This window comes from Ptiloglossa arizonensis, chromosome 3 (genome assembly GCF_051014685.1).
Source record: "Ptiloglossa arizonensis isolate GNS036 chromosome 3, iyPtiAriz1_principal, whole genome shotgun sequence".
Taxonomy (NCBI): domain Eukaryota; kingdom Metazoa; phylum Arthropoda; class Insecta; order Hymenoptera; family Colletidae; genus Ptiloglossa; species Ptiloglossa arizonensis.
Genome location: NC_135050.1, coordinates 27,455,960 through 27,480,800, shown reverse-complemented (window position 1 = coordinate 27,480,800; position 24,841 = coordinate 27,455,960). Strand labels below are relative to the sequence as shown.

At 52.2% G+C, this 24,841-nt stretch overlaps 1 long non-coding RNA gene across 1 annotated transcript in view; it reads left to right on the top strand.

Annotated features, from left to right (window-relative positions):
• Window positions 1–406: 406 nt before the first annotated feature.
• The window catches only part of LOC143144003 (uncharacterized), a 116,324-nt gene continuing 91,889 nt past the window's right edge, over window positions 407–24,841 (top strand). Inside the window, exon 1 of the long non-coding RNA XR_012991319.1 lies at window positions 407–909. This is a non-coding gene — a long non-coding RNA (uncharacterized LOC143144003). The remainder of the gene's footprint in view (window positions 910–24,841) is intronic.

The following is a 24,841-nucleotide window of genomic DNA, read 5'->3' as shown; positions in this document are numbered from 1 at the left end:
GTTGCAGATTGGACAAACCGTGTAGAGTATAAACACATTCGGTGCGAGCGTGTTATTATTTATAACGTTCGCGAAGCGCAAAAACATCCCGTAGAAGGGTGGTACGTTTCGCGATCGTTTTTAACGCATCGCTGCGTCTTGCTCTTGATTTAACAAAATAAAACGAAGAACAATAATGTTCGTATCCCTGCACGATTCTTCTCCACCTTCGATTCAATTCCTATTCGAATCGTTTCTAGATTTACAATGCAACCTACTCCGGACCTGAACCCAAGAAACGTTTACACTCGCGAACAACAATGGCTTTTTGAAACGCTCACCCTCTGAAAAAAAGAAATTCTTCGCGACACTCGCGACGCGGAGGGCGCGAGAAAGGCGAGAGGTCGTCGTCGAGGGGTTAATATCGACGAAAAATAACCAAAGGAACGAAACCTCCGGTAACGCGATCGGGTATCGAACAATACCCGGTATACAAAATGGAAATCCATCATAATCCGGGTCACCGTTCGCGGTGTTCGTTCGCTCGAAGGAACGAGAAACGAAAAAAAAAAAAAGAAAAAAAAACCGCTTCATTATAAACCCCTGGCCGATAAAACAATGACACCTCCGCAACACGCCGATAGTAAATCGAATGTATAAATTGCGCCCGGCCACGTTGAAATGTGGAGGGATCAGACGGTGGGATAAAGCGAACGAATCGAGAGACAGAGGAGGACGGAGTCATGAATGATCAGAACGACGGAACGAGAGGAAGAGGAATGCTCGAACGAGATAGAGCGAGACGGGATTGGACGAGAGAGAGAGGGACGAGACAGGGGGAAAGGATCATGCACGCGTACCGCGAGGGGACGAAAACGGTGAGGAGAGAGCGAGATGGAGCTACGCAGAGGGAGCGAGAGCAACGGCAGAGTAAGTGTTAGTGGCTCGTCGCTTCTCCATTTCAAGCCTAAGCGCGGCCATTCATCAGGATTTCGGCGCGCAGACGTGCTTTATTACTGCTCGGTCGAAATTGCTATCCTACGACTCCATTCCGGCCTGCGAGCTTGCATGCGCCGCTTCCACGACGAGCCTCTCTCGCTCCGTTCCTCTCCTCCGCCTCCTCAAACTCCTCCACCTCCACTGACTCCTTCCACGGTATAGTCGGGGTAATGCATTAGAAGCTCGTATAAGGTTCAGCCACGCGCTCGCGGTCGAAACTCTTAACGGAGTCCCGAAACGAGTCGATCGGATACTTCGCGCCAATGGAAAACGGGACGTCGACGACCAATTGTAAATATTCACGGGGGTGAACGAATCGAACCGTTCGAAATTACACCTGCATTATTTATCGAGTTGTCCGTGAACGAGTCAAAGGTAGGTAGGATTCTCAAGGTCGAAACGAACCGAGGAGGAATTTTACGTATCTTTTATTTAAACGTTCTTATCGCGAGGTGGTTCCGGTACCGCCGAGCGATACTGAACGTGAAATTTCACGATCGACTCTCCATTGCGAGACTTTTCTTTCATTTTTCGATTTTCTTTCACTCTACGCCTGTGAATTAATTCCAAGTTGTTCGTCGAGAGTGTCGGTCTTGAAATATTAAGTTACAAAGTACCGAAATATATCGAGAAAAGCAGTAGAGAAATTCCAAAGGAACAAGTCGAATCTCACCTACCAGAAATGAGAGAGTGTACCTGTTGTATCGTACTTGGGTACACCGATGTACCTTGTATCCGGTATAGTAACAGAATAGGTACATAAGTTACTTCTGTCACTTCTTCCTAATCTCGTTGTCCATTTTTCGAGTAGCCTCTGAAAATTTTCATTCAATTCTTTACGAGACTTCCGTTTCCGAGGAATCGTCGTACCTCGAAGCGTTTCTCCTCATAGGCCTCGAAAGTGTTTACGCGGCGTCGTCACCTATCCGGGTGTTCGGGTTCGGAATTCTTCGTTGTTTACCGAAATCCTTTCGAGCAACGAAATCGAATCGGGTAAATTTAGTTCTCGGTTTGCTCGCGTTACAAACAATTCTTATCGTTTCCGGCAGGTTGACGGTGGCGCGCGGCACCGGGCGTGTTTCGTCCTTTCTGCAGCGTCTGTTGGTTTTTTTCCAACGAGGCGGTGGTAATATTCCCGAATAAGTGGGGAAACTCTTATCTACCTAAGTGCATTACCAGAACCGCATACATTACTTCCCTTACGCGGCGTCGCGTGTATTGGGCGCATACAGCCGCGGGAAGGTTTACGAGGAGGTTCTGAACCAGAATATTTTAAATGTATGCAAGAACACGTTCCGCCCCTCTCCTAAAGCAACCACTGCGAAGTAATCTCCCTTTCATCGTCATGAAGAACTGACTCGTGTCGTTGCCCGGCATAAAAGCGCACGCCTACCGTCTAACGTCCTCCCGGCGTCGAACAAATTACAATATTATGCCGGAAACTAATGGAAGCCACGGGCCTCCGGTCGAAAGAAACGCCCGGGAACCGCGCGAAAATATAAGAGTTCTCTTCCTCGCCCGAGACGTCGACGAGTCTAACAGCGTGCCCCCCTCGCGATAAATTCCTCGAAACACGTTCCAGCGGGGAAGACCTTCGAGAAGAGAGAGATCGAGAGAGAGAAAGAGAGAAAGAGATTCAGAGAGAGAGAGAGACTCTCTTCGGTCGAGCGATTCTACTTTTTTCGCCATTCGACGATCGTCGTCGGTGCGTTCGCGTGGGAAAACGTATGGCCGTGTATTCCGAGCGGACGACCGATGGAAACTCCTCGCGGTTGATTTCGCGCGCCCGTACGGCACCCAGGATATCGGTAGGCGGCGTCGTCGCGCGAGACCAGAACCATCCCCCGGGTCGGTGATGTCCAAGCTCGAAACGTTAATGCGACAGCGGCCGCATTTCGCGGCCATCCTGGTCGACCGCGATCATAATCGTAACTCCGTCCGTGTGGAAAACTCGCCACGCGGGTCAACGCGGAAACGCGAGCAACGACGATACGGACGTTTCTCGAGCACCCGAAGAAAGACGAGCACCCTCTCCCGAAACGTCTCCGTTCGGTGGCTCGACCCACCGTTGCACCCCCGACCTTTGTTTTCTTTCTTTCCTACGGCGACGCTCCGCTCTCCTCCGTTGCCTTTCGAAGGAACTCGGCCGAAGAATAAGACACCAGACGCATATTTTACGCCGGGGTTCCTCACCGACGGGGAATACCCGAGCGCGACGCGCGACCACGAGACCGAGCGGCGATGTCGCCTGATGAGTTATCGTCGTATAAAGCGCCGCGCCACGACGCGCCACGACGCACCGCGCCGAAACGCGGATGCGTTCGTCTTCGGTGCTCCCCCGAGGCTGCCTCGACGATACGATTCGCGTCGAGTGTCCTCGCAATAAGGCTTTTTCGATGGACTCGTTCCTCCTCGCGGTGCTACCCTACTCGAGGCGAATCGTCCCGAGAGAACCGCTCCAATTGCTTCCAGGACGAGTCGCTTCGGATCAAGTGTTCCACTGTACGGAATTTTTCAACGTGCACCCGTCATGATCGATCCTAACGAAATTGTGTTAGATTTCTCGAGAAGTTTCCTCGTTCGATAAGAAACGGAGCTATTAGGTTTATTTCTCGAAAGATTGTACTACCGTTTGGTGAACGTGTATCGCATAGTATTTTTTTACAATAGGAAAAACGACAGAATTTATCGAACAACCTAGTATACGTTAAAATGGAGAAATATAACGGTACGATTAGAACGAAGACTGTAAGATACTCCAGTATCCGAACAGGAAGACAAGGTGTTCGTGTATCGGAACAATTGCTCCTTCGATGTTAAACTTTGCGCGTAGAGAGGAGAAGAATGGACAGTTCGTTCGAATATCTCGGAACTGTGGGTCTTCGGGACAGATATATTGCGTAAACAATCGTACGCTGGAGCATTCGGATGTACCGTGTACAAAAGAACGAGAAGTAAAGAGAAGAAAGAAGAGAAACGGAGTAGAATAGAGAATAAGAAACGACGCGAGTTGTGTAACCAGTCGATCGTGTTGGGTAAGATTAAGCGACGCGGAATGAACGATTCGGTCCGTTACTATCGTACGTTTTCGTTGCTTTCGATGGAAAAACGAAGAAAAAATTGTGTATCGAGCACGATAGAATCGGTTATGGCGTTTGATACTTACCTTGCAGGTGTTTGATCGTCCCCTTTGCTCGGTGTTGCGCGTACTCGCGTAAACCCGCGCGAGAAATTCGAGTTTGGAAAAAGTTGGGTTTCGAATGATCGTCGAAGATTAGGGCAAAGTGCGAGCAACCTACATACGGGGTGAAAAAACTCCGAGGGCGAGACAATGGACGACATTTTGTTCGCGAGTCTCGAAACGTTTGGGCGAATCGATAAAGAAGAGACGAGATTCGCGGAAGACGGAGCAAAGCTTATGGTTATGGTCTTTTCGTGGTCTAGACGTATGTATCGGAAACAATACCGCGCGTGTTGCAAATATACTTTGTTCCGTTAATTTTCGCTCGTCATCTCTTCCTCCGCCGCGACGTTGTTACTTCTAACCGACTGCACCGATAAGTTTGAACGAAGGTTTAGAATTAACAACGATTTGATCGTTAGTGGTTTCAACGTGCTTCTTAAAGAGTAATGACTCACGGCATAGGTTCGCGCAACGCTCATCCTTACACGCATACTCGTGCACCCGTAGACGATAGAAGAATAACAAGAACAAGGATGTTACCGACTTACGGTTGACAATTCCCTTTGTATACACGGACGAAGAAGAAAAATACTTGGAAGAGGACGGAAACGAAAGGAAATATTCCGCGAGACGGATCCTCCAGCGTTGGAAACGTGACGGGTGCGTGGAGCAAAGTTCGAGGACAAAGTGAAAAATCATTTTTACGGAGAACTCGAACGAGTCTCGCTGCTCGAAAATCGTAAGAGCGTCTCGTTCGAGAGGAGCGAGTCGCGATGGAGGATCTCGTTTGCGCAAGAAGCTTCTTCGGGGCGCGGTGCATTTCGCGGTAACGCCGCGAGTTACGATTCGTTGTGGCTCGAGGCTTCGGAAGAAATTCCAGTCGCGTTGAACGCGATCGTGACGCGGAAATCTCGACGACACGCGTCACGCTGGAGAAAAGTGTCGCCGAGCGGTCGGTTCGGTGGTAACGCGCGAGACAGTCCTCCGCTCGCGAAACGAATGCCCGCTCGAATTCTTCGTTAGGAGAGAGCAGTAGGAGCGGTCCGGCTCGATCCGGCGCAAAGAAATACGAAATCTCGCTCGGACGGGATCGGTATCGAAGGCACGGAGTCAAGAATAAGGCAAAGACTGATTTACCGCGGCGCGGACGTCAGCCGGGATGAAATATTCCCGCGGCCGCGGCCGCGGCCGCGGCAGCCTGTTTTAGCGACTTCGTGCTTCCCCTGCCGCAAAAAAGGAAAAGGTCGGTAATAACAGGTCTCCGTTTATTGAACGATTCGCGCGTCTTATCGCGGTACCGATTCGATTTCCCTCGGTACCTCGCGCCTGGCTCTATCCGTGCCCCCCTCGGTTTGCTTACCTCGCGCGAACCGCCACCCACGCTCTCCTCTATCGGAAAGTTTTTGCAGCGTCGGTGGGTCGGACGGGTCATCCATCCTGGCGGGCGTAGAGCGAGGAGGAACCCCGAGCGTGGCGCGAAAGAAGCGCGAGGAATGTTAATACGAATATTATGATTTATCGATGGAACGTCGCTCGGTGGATAGACACGGAACGAGCGACCGAGGGAGACCGAGAGAACCGGACGGAGGGTGGTGTACCTTTCGGTGTTACGGTACGCGTCCGTAGGGGTTGCCGAAACGAAGAAAAAGGAGAAGAGAGAGCTGGAAACCCTCGGGGCTACCGTCGAGCACGCACTCCTCGCGCCAACCGCTCCCGCTTGATCCACACGGACACCACCGAGACCGTGTAACGCGGCCCGAGGCGTTTTTCTTAGTCCGCCTGAGCCGCCGGAGATTTATTCCCAGGTCCCGCAAGACAAACGGTGAGATTGTGTCCAAAATTTTAACAGCGCATTTGGCTGAACACGTCCCTGCTACGCGAAGATACCCACCCGTACCACCCCCGGCGCGCCTCCTCGCCCGTACGACCGGTACAAGGGATAAGGATAAACGAGGGAGGGCTCGTCAGGAGCGAGAGGAGGGTGAGCACCGCGGAAAGTGTTTCGCGTCGCGAGGGGGTTGGGCTAGGGTGGCCTGGAGGGCGCTGGAAAAGAAGTTTTCTAGTTATCCCTTCGGCGAGAATGCGGTCCCGAAACTCCTTGCACGGTTCGTGACAGAATCGAGCCGTGAAACGAGATCTCCCAGGAAACTGCCGGTCGGGGACCGGGGTTTATCCCAATTATTGGCTCTCGATCAGCCTTCCGTGCCGCTTTACGTGCCCGGTTTTCGCACGATGATCCCTCTCGCGTAATTTAGGACGCGCGGCCAACCCCGTGGACCCGCGCGCTCTTCGTTCCGTCTCTACGCTCGACGAGGGACACCACCGGCTAATGGACCGGTGTGTCGATGCAGGGCCCAACCGAGCGGGATCACGAGCTGGAAAATAGAACTCGAATTGGAAATACGACTCGAGCAACCAACGGTAGCGACCGAACGAGCTATCGGTCAATTCTATTCGGTTGTTCGAAAAGTGATTTCATTTTCCAAAATGAAGAATGTATAATTCGATGAAATGTTTGCGCACTCTAAAAGAAATCGTGGTTCATTTTCACCAAAAAGAGGAAATCACTTTCCGAACAACCCGACAGCTAGAAGACGTCCCCGGTTTAATACGCGCAATATGGCCCTCCCGTGACTTGAAGATAACAATTTGGAAAAATGGAACCGCAAATGGATATTCATCTCGACCGTTAAAATCTAGAACGCTTTGAAAAACGATCGAGGAGAATGGAAAGTACCAATGCGGAAATTGGTCTCGAACTGTGCGACCGTATCGACGAAAACGCGCGATTAACGAATTCTTACCTTCGCTCGTTGAGTTCGTGGATCGATCGGTGATACCAGAGACTGAGCTTTGAGGGCGTAGGGCGTCTCGAAGATCGCGATCGGGGAAAATGGAACTCGCGTAAATGGAAATTTGTGTCGAACATCGAACTCTGTTCGAGAAACGCGCAATTAACGAATATTTACCTCTCGAATTCGTCGAGTTCGTGTACCGATGTTTGACGATCGGTGAAAATGGAACTGGCGTAAATTCATCTCGGACATCGAACACGGTCGACGGATACGAATAATTGATAAATTCTCCCCTCGGTTTTCGTCTTCTAGGACCTAGCGTACGCGTTGCTTCGAGCATCGGCGTAAACGGGTCGACCTTGAGAAATATGAAGCCCAAAATTGACTCGCAAACAGCGATATTAACCTATTAAATTCGAGCCGGAGGATGTATATTAATTTAAATAACGTAGTCGCGCCGTATATGAAATTTTCGCATCGAAAGGGCGGGAAATAACGCGCGTTGCTCGCTCTGTATCCAGAGGAGACGGAAGAGCGTGCCTGGCGTGCCCGACCACCAATTTCGCCGGCGTATAAATAATACACCGAGGGATGATCTTCCAGATCTGGACACCACCCTCTTCCCCGGAATTAGATTTCGTATCTATCTCGAGCACGCGGTCTCGCGCGTGCGCCTGCGCTCGCGTTCCCGTCGACCCGGTCCTCCTTGGGTTTCCCCGGGCTTTTATTACTTCGCGGCAAGAAACGGAATTGCCTTCGCTCGATCTTCGCCCCGTTGCTTCGAAGAATCGTTCTTCGTTTCTTTCGCGAGACCGTGCTTCGGTTGCCCAGTCGACGAAAGAGGAACGCGACCGATGCGCGAGCGAAAAATTCGGGAAGCTTCTTCCCGTGTATTCGCGGTGCACCGTGATACCTGAAATCCGATTCCGATTTTTCTTCGGTCCGTTCTGTGTACGAATAGTGCTGGCCGGGCCCTTTACTTTAACTCAACGCCGGTTCGCGACAACGGTATCGGGAAGAACGAGAATCAACGTTGGACGTTGGTAAACGAAGACGAAGCGTTCCGAGAGTTTACGGTTCCTCTCGCGTTGAACCGCGGGAAGATGCACCGAGGCTGAGTGCCACGTTGACGGAACAAAGAGGACAGAGAGATAGAGAGATAGAGAGAGAGAGAGGGAAGCAGAGGGTGCGAGGACAGGATTGCTTGCGCGGAGAGGAGAGGAGCGGAGCGGAGCAGGGGAGGGGAAGATGTACACGCTCGGAGATAAACGCGCTCCGCGTTCAATGAAGTCGGCTATAAAGGTGGTCCCAGGTTCGGTTCTCGGCGCAGATAGTCGTGAGATTCGACGGGGTTAAGGGCTCTCGCGCGCGTCAGAGGGTGAGTCGGCCCGATAGGCTCGATAGCTACGATCGTCAAATTATCCGCGCGAAATCTCGTTCCGTTCTTCCCTGTCTACCGAAACTGCCGAATATATTTACAGTACCGTCACGATGCTCCGTATTTTCCTCCCAAAAATCCGCGTAACTTTCGCGGGTACCGAACGGTCGATCTATAGTATTAATCAACGGAAATATTCGTCGAGTTCTTTCGTCGAGTTTCGTTCACCGTGAACGCGTATCGCCGAAAGACGAGGGGCGGAGGGGGTGGGGCCGGTCTAGACGCGCAAACCCGAGGAAGAACGGTTTATCGGCGAGGGCGGTGAGACTCCCGGACCCATCCAACCCCTCCGGCGGCGATCTCTTTCCTTTGCTCGCGTAACCAATTCTATTCGAGCCGGTGCTATCGATCTCTTTTTCTAAGCCGGTTCGCTGATACCGATTGCGCCAGCGACGCTGTCACCCCGTCCATAAAACACCCGGACAGGGCCGGCACAGTTTTAAGTTTTACGCCATTTACAAAATGAGTCGCCATTATTTTTGCCGGCTGGATTTATCGCTACATACATTTGGACCGAGCGACAATCCAATTTATGTGGGAGTCCCGTAATAGTCTGCCACCGCAACGCGAGAAACCCCCTCCCCGCACCCTTCCATCTGCCCCAACCGCCCATCCACCCATCCACCCATCCACCCACCCGACCACCCGTCGTCGTCGTCGTTCTTCCTCTCTGCTTCGGCTTTTCCTCTTCCGTCCGCCCTTCCGACCACCCCCTGCCTCTGCGCACCTCCGTCCCTTCGACCCCCTCCGCGCTGCACTGATTAAATAAAAGAACAAACGGAGCTGACTCCTAATTAGTGCACTACTTGCTCGCATTCTTGCTCCCCGTGACCAACGACCTTTCGCGGATTAGTTCCGCTCGTGCGTTACGTCGACCGCGATGTTCCTTCTCTAAATTACCCCTCCCTTCTTCTCCTTCCCCTGCGCCACCGTCGATCTCGTTTTTAATTCAAAGAAGAAACACCGCGTTCTCGAGCACGTTCGGCCATCTCGTCCCGTTGGAATCTCCGAACATCGAATTCACGAATCGCGAACCATCGCGACAAATTGACAACGAAAGTCGTTTTAAAATTTTTAAATCGTTGTTTTGAACGACGAATCGCGGTTCGTCGTTTCGTCAGAGGAAATAGTCGTTTCGAAATTTTTAACGACCTTGAAAGCGAAAACAAAACGACGAACCAAAGAGCGCGATCTTGGCCCTAAAAATCCAAGAAATCTCGATTCGTCGAGGATTCTATAAATCGGAAACACCGCGAATCGAGATGCGATCACGATCGGTCTTTCGAGACCATTTTCTCGACTGTGAATCGTATCAAACCTAACTCTCATTTTTACGTTAGCAATGGTAACTCGCGAGCGGAGCGTTACGCGCGATTCCGGTACCCTCCGCGCGCTCCATGGTGCTCGTACGAGGGCACGCGCGCACAACGCGTCATCGACCAAAGTTCTTGCGTTACAGCGACGAGTGGAAGGTCCATAAACTCTGGAGCATAAATTGGGCAACACTGTTTTATACCGTGTCATCCAAAGCGGGAGCCAAGCGCTATAACGGGGATAGTGGCCTCGAGCGGTTGATTTTCTTCCGACCGCGATCACCCTCTTAAGTAACCCTCTCTCCTAGCGAAGACGCGCGCGGAAAATTCTCTCCAACACGCGGAGATTGATTTTCTCGAAACCTTAATAATCCGAGAGCTTTGCCATCTAGCGAGGCGGTACTATTTGCGCTCGAATTTTCATTTTCGAATTCAGCGTCTCGGGTTTAGCCGTCCCGAAGTTCAAGGACGACCGTCTCAACGAGCAGAGATGAATTTTTTTAGAAATCTTTTCCAACCTACCTAGAATCAACCCTGAGAACCGTGCTCCGGTATCTATGGAACTCTACTATTTGCACCGAGGGCTTAATTGAGAACGATAAACAGCGGTATACGTTTATCGAGTCTACCTACCCTCTCGACTAACCTGTTCGTCGCTCTCGAAGATACTCCGTTACAATTTTCGCAAAAAGTTGTGCAACTAGGGAACATACGTTTTCCGAAAATCTTTTCAACCTCTTTTTTTGCCACCTATGGAACTGTACCATCTATACTTGGACCCTCAACGACTCGCGTTCTCTAATTCTATTCTCACGAGTAATCTTTCGTTCCGGAGGTTGGATGTTCGTCACCGTTTAGCGAAACAACAAAGAGTCAACGACTAATTACGATTAAACGTCTAAAAATGATTCCGATCCCGGCTGGTATCAATAATAATCCTTAGGTTCGTCCTTTGTCACCGACGGAACCGTACTATTTATCGCTCGCGCTCGGAGCTTAATTGAGAATGATAAATAGCGCGGCACGTTTTCGAATCTACCCGATATTAATTAAGATCTATTCGCTCGGTAGGAACCAGTTCCTTCGTACCCGAGCCGAAGAGGTATCGCGCGCGCATCTCGTTGCGGCTACCATCGTTTCTCGCTGGACGAGGCGTATCAACCCCTCGTGGAAATGACCAAAAATCGTCGCTACCGTGGCCGGTGCCGCGCGATTAAATCAACCAGAATTACAGGGAAAACACGAGCCCGCGCGAAATATTTGTCGTCGTCAGCGGCAATTTCTACGTTCGTCCGAACGGCAACGTGCCGGCATTTCCGGCTGACTATTTCGCGCGCGTGGATTTATCGCGAAATTTACGATGTAACGGAGCGCAATTTCGGTATCAGCCTCGAACTCGCGCCGGTGCCCCGTCGAGTTCAACTCGCGCCGAAGTGCTCGGACGTAAAAATGTCCCGGGAGAAAAAAAAAAAAACGAAAAAAAAAGAAAAAAGGAAAAACGGGGAAAAAAAAAAGACGAAGGAAAGGAAAAACACGAAAAGCGTATTAAATTACCTCGCGTCCTGAATACGCTCGTGTTTACCGGTCTAGTCAGGAAGCCGGCTCGCTTTCGCGAGTCATCGGTCACCCGGTGTGTGTGTTTACCCGAGATGATCGAGGACCGGATCAGGGAAAAGCGTATAATACGGCGGAAAAGGGTACAGAGGGTGGTCGTAGGGGGTGGGGGTGGCAGCGGTGGTGTTCGGGAAAGGGAAAAGTTGGAGCACCCGTGGGGGCCGGAGAAACGAGGAGTATCGGACGATAGGGAACACAGGGGTTTCGAGGAGGGCGGGGGCGCGGCTGCGTCTGAGCTGCTCGCGATCTATGGCTCTCCTTTCTAACCCCCCACTCTCACCCTTTCATCCCTTCCTCGCGGCCGGTCTCGAGCTAGCTGGAAGGAATTTTTTGTTCGTGGCCCGCTTGTATCAAATTACGATAAATATTGCGGTGCCGACGTGCATCCCCGCCGCCTCCACCGTCGCCGCCACCGCCGCCGCCGCCGCCGCCACCGCCACCGCCGCGACTTAACGTCACGGAGGAAAGAAAATCAACGCGTTCGGGAAGGCGTTCCCGAACAAAATGGACGGCCGCCGTTTCGCGGTTGTTATCCCGAGTGTGCGTTTCGTCGAGAAGGGGGTCTCGAAAGGGGTGCGAGTGACCTACGTGGGTCCCCCTCGCGTTGGTCGCGCGGTGCTCGTTCCGCGATTCGAAACGCTGTCGTCTTCGGCGCGCGTCGCGAGGAGAATCGCGCGCAAATGTCGCCTGATTTACGAACGCGTCCGTGGAACAATACCGTAGCCCGATTACGCGGTCGAGCCGGCGGCCGGTCGAATCGCGGCGGAATCGTTTCCTCGATCGATTCCCTACCGCGTGAAACGCGTCCGCAACAACGAGACCCGACAGCGCGGAGATTTAATAAACCCTCGGGCCGAAAATGAAAACGAACGCGGGCGTAACCGGGTCGGTGTATCGGTCCCGGAGAATAGTCGGGGAAAAGAACGATGGAGGTACCTCCGCGCGATGGCGAAGGTGAGCCGAGCGAAGAAAAAAGGGTGGGTGGGGGCGAGGAGACGGAGGAGATGGAAGAGGAGGAGGACGAAGTGGAAGAAGAGGAAGAAGACGAAGAGGACGAAGAAGAAGGAGGAGGAGGAGGAGGAATCCCGCGCGCGAAACTCTCGGGATGATTCTCGGGAAAGAAGCGTGACGAGGGTATGTGGAAGCGAGTATTATGTATAACCGGGAGAAAAGTAAATATGTGCCCGCGCCGATGGTGTACATAGGCGGGGGTATCCACCCTATCCAGTTGCGTGCGAAGGATAGAAAACACGAGGCAAAGGGAGAATCGAGGGGGTTGTGGGCGGCGGATCCGAGGGGATGGTGGGTAACGGACGAGGGGAAGCGAGAGGGGACGAGGGAACGAGGTTGAGGAGCGAGGGAGCGCGAACGAGCGGGCCGAGGGGGAGAGTTCGCGGGCCAGAGGGAGAAAGAGAGGCGGCTGTGGGGTGGGGGGTGGGGAGGGGGCAGGGGGCAGGTAGTGGGGGCTGACAGAGATGAATTCGTTTCATTTCACGCTGGGAAGCTCTCGCGTTCCCCGCGTCCGATGATTTACTGGGCTACAATGTGGTAACCCATGATTTATCGCTACCAACACGCCGCCTCGCCACTACGCCATACCTGGGCACCGTGACTACGTATGCGTCGGGTCCGTGTGTCCAGAGAGAACTTTATACTCTTTCTCTGTTTTACGCTTCAGCGTAGCCGATCTTCTTTCCCTATCGTCCCCTCGTCTCCTCCCCCTCGCGCGCTATCTCTCGCGTACTTGAGCGTGTCTTCCCGCGCGAGTGGGAGGAGAGAAAGGGGGTTGAAGACTCTCATGGCCAGCAGTCGTGGAATATATACTATCCACCTACCTACGTATCGCACGGCGAAACGACGATGACGTCGTCCTCGTCGTCGTCGTCGTCGTCGTCGTCGTGGTCGTAGTCGTCGTCGTCGTCGGCGGCGGTGGCGGCGGCGGCGGCGGTGGCGGCGGCGGCACCTCGCGAGGCCCGTGATTCCACGGTCCGCCACCTTTATTTATGCGCGAGAAACTCTCTTGAGCGTTCGTTTCGCCGGCCGCGCGCTCGCTAGCGAGCGATCCGTCATTTTCAATGCGTGCTTATCTGTGAATTAACTATCGAAGTCACTCCCGGCACCGGGTTACCGGGCGCTCGCCGATAAATTGCCAAGGACCGAGCGAGCTAATCATTAACTCGGCATTTTCGAATTGATCTATCGGCCGCGGCCGCGGTATTATTCCGTGCCGGTCGCGGTGTCGCTCCGAACCGGCACCCGTGCAAACGAAATTAACCCGGCGTCGTTCCGCACCGCGGGCCCCCGCTTCTTTTTCTCACGGAACGCGCGAACCGGTCCCGATCGGCGAGGCGTCCGCGCTCCAAAACGATTTCTTCCGGCAGACGGCTTAACTCGATCGAATTAACGGTCCGGGCGTACGCGTCGAGCTCGCGCGGCTCCGCTCGCGATCGAGCGCGTTACCGCCCTCGAGCTCTACGAGGGGCACACCGCCGCGACGATCGTTTCTGCTCGTTTCGCTCGTTTCGCTCGTTTCTCGTCGTCGCTGGCGGACGCGTGGGCGGCGAGCTCGAAACGATCCGTGCCAATTGCAAATGCGTTTCGTCGCTCGCGCGACCACGAACCGGCGAAATTTATTCGCCCGTACGAACTCCAACCGCTCTGTCTCTGGCGTTTCGCCTCGAGTTTCGTTACCCTCTCTCTGTCTCTCTCTCTCTCTCTCTCTTGCGACTTTTCTCAGCCCTCCGACGAGTTCCGATCTCCTCGGATTCGAGTACTCCGATTTTTCGTCTCGTGGACAAGTTCTAGTCACGAAACACGGATCTGTATCGCGCACGAATTCTTTCCTCGGGATACGAATCATTCGGAACCGATCGTATTCCCGAATTACCGTATTTCGCGCAATGGTGCACGGTATACAAGAAAGACGGTGCGTTCGCTGTCATTGTCGACACGAGGAGGGTATGTACATCCGAAACTAATAGGCGCGAACGTGACCACAGATGTCGCTAGGACAATACGCATTACCTGTGTACCGAGGTAATAGGTGTCGCGATAATATTGTTAATTTCCATGCTCCGAACTTTGTTTAGCTTTTCGTGGCGTGTAACGCACTCTCGGGTCTACTCGCTCTTGAAACCGACGACGTCCGTGTTCGATTCGAATTTCAAAGAGCGATCATGGATCTTCGACGTTCGAGAAACGCGTCCCGAGAAGGCGGTGCGTTTCCTTCGAATCCTCATTCGCTGAAAGAGTCGACCGCCTTCGCGAGGTCCGCGACTCGCGTCTATAAACAGCGTCACCGATGTGTCCTCTCGTCTCGGAGGACGCGCCCTCGTTGGCTCCTTCCCGAAATACGACTACTCATTGGGCGGAGCGGCGTTGGGATCCCCTCCGTACCCCCGTACCCCTCGAGACGAAACCTTCGTTGTTCCGTCTGTACACGGTGCCTCGGTAAAAGTAAAACGGCCGCGAGATTAACAGCCGCGAAGCGAAACGCGTATTAACGTCCGGCTGCGGTAACGTCCGCGGTCCACGGACTCTCTACGACTCTCGGTCGTCAAATCGCTCGGTGAACCGTAACGCGACCGTATCGCCACCATCATGGTCGAAATGGACCCGGTCGACGCGAATATGGAACTATAACTGCGGCGCGCATGGACGACAAAATGCGGCAAAAGTTGCCCTCGCCCCCTTGGCCATTATCGCGCGCTTACCGACCTCGGTGAACGAACAATCGGGAAGTTGCAAAAGGTGTCGCGAGCGGACTCGAACTTTCCCTCGTTGAACGCACCCAGAGACGAGAACTCGAAGAAACTATGAGATTCCTAACGATTTTGAATATCGACGATCGTCCATTTTTCAACATTCGAAGAAAGTAGCGAGAGAAAGTGTACTCGGGCTTTCGAACGTAGACGAAAATACTCTTCCTGTTTACTATCTCTCTGCTTTAGCAGTCAAAATTGTGGTCCACAATTATCAAATTGCCTTTGATAAATGTTCACCAACTTCCGTGAATCGCCGGGTAATCGTTCGATAATCGTTCTACTGGTCTCTTTTCACGCGTGGCGATATTTTGCGCTATCAACGATAAAACTTTACGTCGAAGATCGTCTCGGAACTATCGTTGAAAATTCGACTCGTCTCGAAAGACTCCGTCGCGAGTATTCAACGACTCGGCCGATTATGGATCGCCGGCGGTGAACGCGAAACGGTTCCTCGAGAACGGTGAAACGCGCGAAGGTAGTTTTTCCTCGGTGAGCGAAGGGATGACTCGGTCCCCGAGCTCGTCCGAGGGCCGTCCGCGTTATTTACGCGTCTCGAGGTTTGCAAGAATAACGGTAACTTGGCGAATACTTGCGCGGATGGAACGCGCGTCGGACTGCGGACACCGCAGAGAATCCGTAGCTTTCGTACAGTTATAAGTGTAGGTAATTGCAAACGGTCGTAAGTTCGTGGAAGGCGGAACGATACCTTGTAAGGTATCCCCGGCTCGTTGGAAACTCGAAACCCGAGTCTTAGCTACCGCGGGACCAGCAACCGCGCTAAAGTTCGCTGCACCCTCTGAAAAGTGGAGAGGCCAACTCCTCCGACGCGGTCCTTCGGCCAGATTCATTAGGGATCTTGCTGATCCTGACGGTGTTTCGAGCGCCCGCAGCCACCTTGCCGCGAAATTTATCTCGACCGCGTAAACTTCGCTCGGCCGTTGTAAACAACCGGCAAATCCTCGGTCCGTTTAAACGCGGCAACCCCCGCTATCGTGACTCGGACCGAGGACGTTCGACGGAAACGATACTCGGGAAATACTTCGATCTCTCGGACCGTTTTGCAAAAATCCTCCTCCCCTCCTCCTCGCCGTGCCACGATCGACGTGATTCACGATCGAACTTTTACACCCCTGCGTACTCTTTATCCGACATCGAGATTCGTCGAAGGGAAGACCGAGAGACCGGAGAGACGTTATATTTACCGCGACGATAAATCAGATACGCGCGCCACGGATTACGCCGAACTACAGGGCGTCCCACTAAGAACCGGCCGTTAATATTTGCGCTCTTTTACGGAACGGGAACGAGCGACGTGCGTAAAATTCGTACAGTCTTCGGGAGAGCGCGGTATTACGCACTGGCAACGGTTCCTCCGGGCCGGTGACTCGATCGTCGACTTTGATCTTTCAAATCGGGGATTTCGAATTTTGAATTTTGAGAATATAAATGTAGAATTTTACCTAGTCTGGAAGTTTTCGAGACACGGCTACCAAAGCGTTGGAATCGTAATTCGTGGACCGTCGAGTCGTTGTCTCGTTTAAACTAACGCGATTGAAAGTAAGATCGGAAGTAGGAACAATCGGTACTCTAGACATCGAACGTCGTGTTCTTAAACTCGACGTTCGTCTGTAGAATTTTGTAAAAAAAATTCCATTGAAAAAACCCGAAAATGACTCCACGCCTCTACTCGCAGTGATTACCGTTCTATTACCTCCATCTTTACTTTTCTTCTTATCGTTACTCAAAGGAACGAAAATACCGAGATCCGAGTTCGGTATGCCTCCCCCTACGCAGAAACTGTTACTTGTTCCATTTTACCGCGTTTAATATTTATTCACAAACGAATGCAATTGTCTCTAATTCATCTTTTCAATGTCTTTGCAACGGATCAACTCGTCCGCTGATTAATTCTCTCCTTTCGAGCCGTAGCGTACGTACACTAGCTAGGTAGACACGATACGCGCACACTCTGTGCGAAATGTTTCACACACGCTCGTCACACTCGATCTTCCGTGCAAACGTTCTCCGACCATCCTTACCGCATCTTCTTCTGCCCCCTCTTCCTCTTACACGTACAGTTTAAAGTGACGAAGACATCGAAGTCCGGGTTGGGTACTCTTCCACCCACGGCGAAAGGATTACCGGCGCGGTATTCTTCCGCTCTTTCTTGCAATTATTATTTAAACCAACGAAGATCTCGTTGAGCCTCCGTTACGTGCCCCTCACGAAGACAATTGTCGCTGTATTATCTCTCCCTTCTTCTCCCCGCGATTATCGTTCAAAGTACCGAAGATAGGTTCGCGCGAATTGGCGTCGGGAGGTCCATCGCGCTTGTTCGTCGTCAAAGAGGCGTTCGAGAGGGAAACGTTGATCCGCGTTAAAGGACAGAGCGGCCCCAGGGGGGCAGAGGGGCGGAGGGGTCGACCGAGTGGATTTATTTTCTCGTCCAGAGTTCCTCGAGACTCGAGAACGTCCGCGCGACCGGCTGAAACGTACACCGCCACAAATCTCGGTTTCTTTCGCGCGTCATTCGATATTTCCACGGTCGCGGGAAGATGGTCGCGCGAAAATTTCACGCGGGCATGTTGGAAGCTCGCGCGGGCACGCTCGCTGCTGGCGGCGGCGGCGGCGGCGGCGATGGAAGTCGGTGAATTTTTGCCGCGGTTTAATTAATCGGCGCGCGAGCATTCCGCGCTGCGATATCTCAAACGCGGAAGCGTTATATTCCGTTGCGTAACTGCGTAACGCGATATATTTCACCGAATAACGAGCCGCGGCGGCGAGCGTGCCTCGGCGCGAACGCCGCGCGCGTGCAGCACGGGCGATGGTTATGATTTGTGGGCCCGTGCAAGTTCTAGGCATCCATCACATTTAGCGGTCGTGAAACGAGAGTCGAGTTGTAAAACACGCCGGCCAAATGAGAATATACGTGGCGGAAGGAGTGTCCCGGGATCGTCCCGTCGCGGAGCGTCGCGGAGGGTAAGTACGACCGTGGGGTGGTGGCCGTTGTGACGCGGGGGTGGTTACACGCGTGCCCTACCCCCCCCCCCCTCTGAATCCGGATTTTATAGGGCCGTTAAGTTAGCCCGACGATTTTCCAAACTCGTGTGATTGTCTTGTCGCGGCGAGCCGGCTATTAAATGGCACGGAAAATAAATATGCTACGATCGTTGCTCACGTCCCGTTTTATACGGTCGCGCGCCACCCCACGCGGGGAATACGCCTCGACTCGACTCGCGTCAACGTTTTATCGTTTCCCCGATGTATAAACTTACTTTCCTCGGGAAACGGAAAATGTCGCCGCGATTTGTCAACGTCCTCGAGAAACTTCGAAAACGAGGGTGAATAAACGCACGGTGAAAAATCTTTCATCGTCGAGGAAACGGTCTCGGTTTCTTCGAAATTCTTTCCGGGAATTCCTTTGGATCTCGAGCGGTTCTCCAAGCGGAACTTTGCGCGTCGGTTCGAACCCTTTTACTTTCGTCCGTTCCGCGAATCCGTAAGAAAGTTTCGTTACGATCGACGAGTCGTTCGGCTCGCCGATGATCTTGGTTGTACCGTTCCGAGCGGAAGATCGTTCACGGTTCGCGGCTCGAGCTTCTTTAACCAACAACCCCTGACAAATACGCCGTGTAACTTCGAGGGGACCTAAGCCTTCGTCGTCGGTCCGCGGGATTAGCTCGATTGCGCGTACAGGCGTCGGCACAAGGGGAATAATTGCTGTCGCCTTTTCTTTACGGTCTGTTTAACGCAGCGGGCCGCCAAGGGTCTCCTCGATCCAAGACGTTCGTTGTTTACCGAATTAAGTCGAAGATTTACGCGATCGAAATCTCCTCGGACGACCGAGCGTTTCCGGCCGGGAAAAACCATCGCGCGCGAGCGCGACGTGTCGCGAATTCGCGAGCTACGGAACACGAGCCGATGTCTCGATGAGATCACGGTGAAAGTAGTGACGCTCCTCGCATAAACACCGTAACGATAAGATCCGGGAACAAATTAACCGTGTTTTCGCGCGATGGTATCGCCGAACGCATCGCGAGATCCTCGAGCCGATACAGGAAAACGCTTCGAATCGGCGCGCCGTTGATGCTGCCGCTGGAACGTCGGATACCTTTTTCAAAGGATCGCTGGTGTTGTACTCGAAAATCTCGAACGACGACTATATTCTTAGGGAGGTCAAAAGTACTCGATCGTTCTCGATTCTCGTCTCGCGGAGCTCTCTTGGAAAAATCTATGCTCGTCTTCGAGGAGAAAGTATTGCTCCTCGATGTGGTCGTAAAGGGTACGAAACTACCCGATCGGGAACTCAAAGATGTACATCCCTGACGGAAATCTCGAGTAACGTCTCCGCTGTACTCCTGGAAGGTTCGAACCGGATTCCTCTTCGAGGTATCTATTATACAAGTACTCGTGGATTGGTAACGATCCTCGAAAATTTGAATTTACGTTCGAGAGGGCTCGTTTGTCTTTGCCAAGATCCGCAAGATACAAAAGTACTCGGGGATCCAATCGTGCTTAAAAGCACCCTTTTGGTTGTTTCGATCGTGAGACGATACTTTTGGAGAAATCTACGTCCAAGACGGTTCGAGTGGAAAACCTCCGTTTTTCGATGCGTTCGCAGAAGGTAACACCCCAGTGACACCTAGCATCCGTAAGAAATGCTAAACTACTCGAGAATCCTATCGTACTTGAAAGCTCTCTTTTGATTTACCAATCGGTGGGGCGATACTTTTGGAGAGATCTACGTCCAAGATGACTGAAGTAAAAAACCTCCGCTTAACACCCGCAAGATGCGAAACTACTCTAAAATCCGATCGTGCTCCAAAACACCCTTTTAATTTTGCAATCGGTGAGGCGATACTTTTGGAGAGATCTACATCCAAGATGACTCGAGTAAAAAACCTCCGTTTAACATCCGCAAGATGCGAAACTACTCGAGGATTCGATCGTGCTCGAAAGCACTCTTTTAATTTTCCAATCGGTGAGGCGATACTTTTGGAGAAAGCTACGTCCAATACGGTTCGAAAGGCTCCTCTTCTCGATGCATTCGCAGAGGGTAAGAAAGTAACCGCAATATACGAGATCTCATCCCCGTCGGCGTCACAGAACTCACGGAAGGTGGCGTATCGCTCACGGACGACAAAGGACTCGCGAGGTGACGGTATCGTGTCCTTTTCGGGTCGCTAGACTCCCCCGTTCCGTGGAGATGTTCTATAGGCGAGGGTCGTCGGGGGGTATCGCAGGGAAGATTGGCCGCGACCACGCTTTTCAGCGTCGTGCCCCGCAGCTGTAACTCTGAAACGGGCACGACGTTGGAAAAAGAGAGGGGGGGTGCAACGCGCGAGGAGGGTGGGGTGGAGTAACCGACTGAATGACGGGATTCATGCCCTGGCCGTGGATTCGCAGACGCCTTGAATGGAGGCTGGCGGAAGGGCTTCGGAAATTAAACGTCCTGTAGATGGTCTTTTTTCGCGCGCGGTAATGTACGATCTCTCCCACCCTTTCTTCTGGCTCTCCGGGCGCGTCTGTCTCGCTTCCCCTTTCCCTCTTTCACGGGGGAAGGAAGAGGCTGGGGACCTGCCACGGCGGGCAGGACAATTTCGTTGCGATAAGGAAGTAGATCGAGGCACCAGATACGCCGCATCCTCTTCTCTGTGCGAACACACGCCCGGTCCCGCACACTCGCCGGCGGTATATAACGCGTGTACGTGTAGAAACGCGCGTCCTCCGAGCATTCAAGGATGTTGCGAGAACGCCGTTGCATCGCGAGCGCTCGTAAACCACCCGCGCCACGGCTAAACGTATTTCTCGCGAAATTAGGAACTTCCGCGGGGTGGAGGGAGGGGGAACGGTGGGGTTGTCGCTTTGGCACTTTTTTCGAGGCTCGACCGTACCGTGGAATCCCGAGAACGAGACGCGTTATCCGTTGGATTCCACGATCCCGCTATTAATATATATTAAACGGGGGGAGGACGACAAGTGGGTCAGTGGCAGTAGACACCCCCTTCTCTACCCCATACGTCGTTACCGGCGACCAACTTTCCAAGCCCCCGAATTATACCTCGATATCTACTTGGACTTTTATCCAGCCGTTCCGCGTCATTCGCGACGCGAGTCCTTTTTATGGAAGAATATCCCGTACACGCGAACAGTGGCCTCTCGTCCGAGCGGAATCACCGCGGCTGCGCCGTGACGCGGGCACGTGCGCGCCCTGGGAACGCGGCGACGCGGCGACGCGTTCGCGCGCAGAGTTCTTTTACTCGCGAGCGTAGACGGCACATGTGCGCCGGTGAGCATGCGTCCTATCCAATCGTAACTCGTTTTTCACGAAGGAACTTTCGGAAAACCCACGTTCGATTTTGCGCGACCGTTGCCAGGATACTTCTCTCGGGCACTCTGTGTCTCGAGCTCGTGCAACGATTGTCGAATTACCGACAACTGTCGCGCGTATGATTCGATCAGATGTAAAAATTTACGAGAAGTGACTTCGATTTGTCCTTGCGCGCGTACGAGTCTTTTTGAGAAGACCTTCACGCGAGAAATGATTATTTATCTGTTTAAGTTCTGTTGCTTCGCGAAAGAGGATTTGTAACTTTACGGAAACATTCACAATCTCGTACCGAGTGGTTGGTAATTCTTCGTGCTCTCTTCGAGGAACTTTATTAGAGAAATGTTAATCGATCGATCGAGTAAATGTACCGTTGTCCTTTTTCGACAACGGAACACAGAGACGAATGGTGCGTAGAACAGAGTCGCAACGTGCTTTGAAATTTATATTTACGCGTAAAATTTCCAGTCGGAAATAAACCGATCCTCCCGGATGAAAATTATTTTAACCCGAGTTACTCGTCCACGACTAGAAACCATCGACGATAACGTAGAAACGTTGCTCGCGTTGGAGCACCCTGTACACGGGTATTGATCGTACGTCTTTTATATTGTATCCAGAACTAGACACAGCTTGTATAATAAGTAGACTGCGTCTCGGTTTTATTACCTAGCCTTGTTTGTAGAAAATCGTTTCGCGGTGTAATTCGCTCGCTCGCGGTGTCTCAATAATTTATAACTTCCTCCGCGATCATAGCCGACACGAACCGCAGGAGTCGTGACTTCGATGGAAACGAACGATCAACATTCGACGTACGCGTTGACGGACGATCGATCGCGAATGAGAATCCACGCGGACGATATGCGTCTCGTATTCGCATAAACGCGACATTGACTTTCACGCGGTGAAACCGGGGAGCGTCTCTCTCGTCGCGGAAGCGTGCACGAGCCGTTCGAAAAGAAACGCCCCTCGAGGTGTTTCCGCGATACGAGCGGAAGCGTTGTTTCGTTTCGTTCAGTCGCTCTAGGTGAAACTCAAAGGTCGCGCGAAGGTCGAAAAATGACCGGCACTCGCGTCGAACGAAACGATAATCGACGAACTCGAGATCCAACGAACGGAACAAACGACAAAGGAAGTGTCTCGACGATGCGTTCCACGGTCCGCGGTTCGAAACATGCAGTATCCGGCGAAGCAACGTTCGCCGGGATCAATATTTACGAGGTTGTCGAATCGATTCCAGTCGCGCGAACCGCGACGTATATTTTTATTCGATTCCGCCGGGTCGTTAAAAGGTCTGGGCAAATATTTGGAAAGAGACTCGAACGCGGAGGAGAACGCGTACGCGGAAAAGGACGAGGGGTGGGTAGGGTCGCGTCGAAATCGCACGTATCGGGGCCGCTTTTAAGAAGAGAAATCGCGAACGAGGGAGGTAGTTAAACCGTGCAGCCATCGAGGTGAAACCGACACATCTTAATTTCCTGTCAAAATATTGACAACCGAGCGGCCATTAGCATTACGAACGACTCGCACTGGGTCAGTACCGGTTGGCCGGCTGTTTAGTTATTGTTTCCGCCACAGATTACAGGGATGGGGTCTTTATTGCCCTATGGCGGTAATATAGGTATACCGACTCACCGATACGCTCCTACAACGCTCACCTACACGTTCGCGCGTAGGCTTGTGCAAGCTCGCACCTGTTGGCGCCTGCGATTATGGCCGCAATAACATTCCGTCAAACTGCGAACACGTACCTAGACCTTCTAACCCAACCTAAGCCGGCTGGAAACGTTCCGCGAGCCACGTGGCCGTGCACCCCTCTCTTGCGCGCGGTTCTCCCTTTTCGATCGTTTACGCGTACGAACGATCCACCGATGGATCGTAAGATCTCACCTTCCCCCTCCCTCTTCGACTCGAGTTCCCCCTACGATTTCGTGGACCGCGATCTAAACGCTATTTGTAAGTTTTGACGGATATACGGCACCAGGTGCGCGCCACGGTAGAAATTGTGACGCCGGAGAGAGAGCAATAGTCCCGTGTAATTCGGTGGGGACTAATAAAAGGCTCCGTGATATATCTTCGCGGCGAACTTTTTTTGCCAGCCCGGCCGTTTATATTTATTCCGCGTGTTCGCGTGTTTTTGCGGACTTTTTCGGAGCTAATATTGTCCGGCAAAACAAACACGCGAAACAGAAAGGAGACCCGGGCTACGATTCATTGATTTTACGTCGCGGCGCATTATTTATCGTCCAATATATCGGGCTTGTCGATACCATTCGTTGCGTCATGCGCCATAATAACGGTATCTTCTTCAAAATTGTTCATTGCCCGCCGGGAGGACGGTAGATGCCGGGGCAGGATCGGCCCGGTCGCTTTAAATTCTTCAGCAACGCTGACGAACGAACGTACGCGGATGATATACGCGAGCGAGACCGAGCGAGACCGAGCGAACGAGCGAGCGAGCACGAAAGAGAACGAGAGAAAACGGGCGCAACATCGAGCGAGGGTACGGTATTACCTCCGCCTCTAAATTCGCCCCGGCGAGTAGGTTGAGGCTCGATTTAAATTTGCCAGAAGTGGAATTGGCCGCGTGGCGAAACACAATTTCGCGGCGAGTTCATTCTCCCGGCGAATTCGAATTAATGCGACGACGTACGAATTGACTTTCTGAGTTATTGCCCGGGCCCGCCGAACGAACTTTCAGCGGCCGTGCTTCCCTCTAATGAAAAGAATTTCCGATGAAATTGCCGGCGTGCCGACCGATGATGCCTCCGCTTCGAAGAACGCCCTTGGTTGCGCGCGACCGCGACCGCGCCACTGCTCACCTTGGAGACGAAAGCGCGGCTGAAACGCTCCGGGTCGCCTCTTCAGCCTTTTTTGGGACCCTTGCACCTAGCCCGACCGAGAACTAGCGCTTCGTCGAGGATCCACCGGTTTTTGTAAGACGGTTTTTGGAAAATTTTAAAGTTTCCACGGGCGTTGCTAAAAACTCGGATACAACTATTCAAAATGAGAACAAGTTTCGTTGACTATCCATTGATTTTTCTACGATTTTTGGAACATTCGAGCGTCCCCACGCGCCTTATTATAATCCCGAGTAGAACTATTCTAAATGAGAACAAACGCTTCGTTGAGGATTCACCGGTTTTTGGAAAATTTAAAAGTCAATATAGGAGGTATTAAATATACGAGTACACTTATCTAAAGCGAGAAGAAACGTTTCGTTGAGAATTCACAGGTTTTCGTAGGACGATTTTTAGAAAATTTAAAAGTTTCCACAGGACTTAATCAAAATCCGAGTACATCTATTCGAAACGAGAACAAACGTTCCATTGAAGATTCACCGTTTTTTCGTGCGACGACTTTTAAAAAATTCAAAAGCTTGCACAGACGTTCATAAAAATCCAAATACACTCGTCCAAAGCGAGAA